Source organism: Pan paniscus, chromosome X, assembly GCF_029289425.2.
Source record: "Pan paniscus chromosome X, NHGRI_mPanPan1-v2.0_pri, whole genome shotgun sequence".
In the NCBI taxonomy this organism is placed as follows: domain Eukaryota; kingdom Metazoa; phylum Chordata; class Mammalia; order Primates; family Hominidae; genus Pan; species Pan paniscus.
Genome location: NC_073272.2, coordinates 74,883,181 through 74,884,790, shown reverse-complemented (window position 1 = coordinate 74,884,790; position 1,610 = coordinate 74,883,181). Strand labels below are relative to the sequence as shown.

Sequence of the window (1,610 nt, the reverse complement as noted above, 5' to 3'; positions counted from 1 at the left end):
TTGTCAGAAACTAGGATTGCAACCCCTGCTTTTTTCTGCTTTCCATTTGCTTGGTTAATTTTTCTTCATCCCTTTATTTTGAGGCTATGTGTCTTTGCATGTGAGATGGGTCTCTTGAATACAGCACACTGATGGGTCTTGACTTTTTATCCAGTTTGCCAGTCTGAGTCTTTTAATTGGGGCATTCAGTCCATTTACATTTAAGGTTATTGTTATGTGTAAATTTGATCCTGTCATCATGATGCTAGCTGGTTATTTTGCAAACTAGTTGATACAGTCTCTTCATAGTGTCATTGGTCTTTGTACTTTAATGTGTTTTTGCAGTGGCTGGTACCAGTTTTTCCTTTCCATGAAAATATGGAATGCTTCACAAATTTGCATGTCATCCTTGCACAATGGACATGCTAATCTTCTCTGTATCTTTCCAATTTTAGTATATGTGCTGCCAAAGTGACCACTTAAAGTGATTATTGATATGATTGGGCTAATATCTACAATGTTTGCTGCTGTTTTCTATTTGTTGCCCTTGTTTTTTGCTTCTATTTTTATCTTCCATCTTCTTTTGCATCTTGTGGTTTTAACTGAGAATTTTACATGATTCCATTTTCTCTGACATAAAACATATCAGTTATAATTTTTTTTTCTCCTTTTTTATTTATTCAATTGAGTTTGCAATATAGATTTAAAACTAATCCAAGTTCATTTTCTTTTCTTTTTTAAAATAGAGACAGGGTCCCTCTATGCTGTCCAGGCTGTGTCTCCAAATCCTGGGCTAAAGGGATCCTCTTGCCTTAGACTCCCAAAGTGCTAGAATTACAGGCATGAGCCAGCACGCCTGGCACAAGTTCACTGTCAGGTAACACTGTACCACTTCATGGATAGTGTGAGTTCCTTATAATAATAAAAGAATCTTAGTATCTCCCTCCCTTCCCTTCTATAATTGCTGTCATTCATTTCACTTATATATAAACATATATATTTAAACATATATATGAACATATTGATATTATTTTTAGCAAACTTAACTGTTAGATTAAGTGTAAGAAAATAAAAGTTTTAATTTTACCTTCACTTATTGATTTTCCCATGGTCTTCCTTTTGCTATGTGAATCCAAGTGCCTAACCTATAATTTTCATTTTTCTGAAGAACTTCTTTTAACAGTTGTTTTCCCCCCAAGAGGTTTAAAGTTTTTATTTTTACAAATCACAGCTGATGGAGAGCAAAGCCTTCACCTATAGAGACCATGCTCCAACTAAGGCCTAGGGCATTGCTCTAGGAGAAGAGTTGTTCCCAGGAAATGGGACGACAACAGTCAGGAACGTGCAAAGTCCAGAGTCCGGGGTGGAGAGGGGTCAGGGCCCAAGGACCTCAGCTAGAGCAGCCCTGGCAGCCACAGTGCATGCACTCAATGATGCAGCCCACTTCTATCTTTGTTTTAGGAACACAGCAATTGCAGTTTGTCCCAAAATTGGTGTTCCATGTCTGAAGGCACAGCAGCCAGCACAAGTTCTCATAGCCTTGCTTTTTCCATATTGTGATTAGGTTTTTTCCTGCATAGCCTTCTTTAATACAATATTCATAGAGTGCTCTGGTTATGACTTTCCACTTA

The 1,610-nt window shown here is 37.4% G+C and overlaps 1 non-coding gene across 1 annotated transcript; it reads right to left on the bottom strand.

Moving 5' to 3' along the window:
- Positions 1–351: 351 nt before the first annotated feature.
- On the bottom strand, positions 352–458 carry LOC112438515 (U6 spliceosomal RNA). Its single transcript, XR_003026931.1, has one exon. It is a non-coding gene; the product is annotated as a U6 spliceosomal RNA (small nuclear RNA).
- Positions 459–1,610: the final 1,152 nt, after the last annotated feature.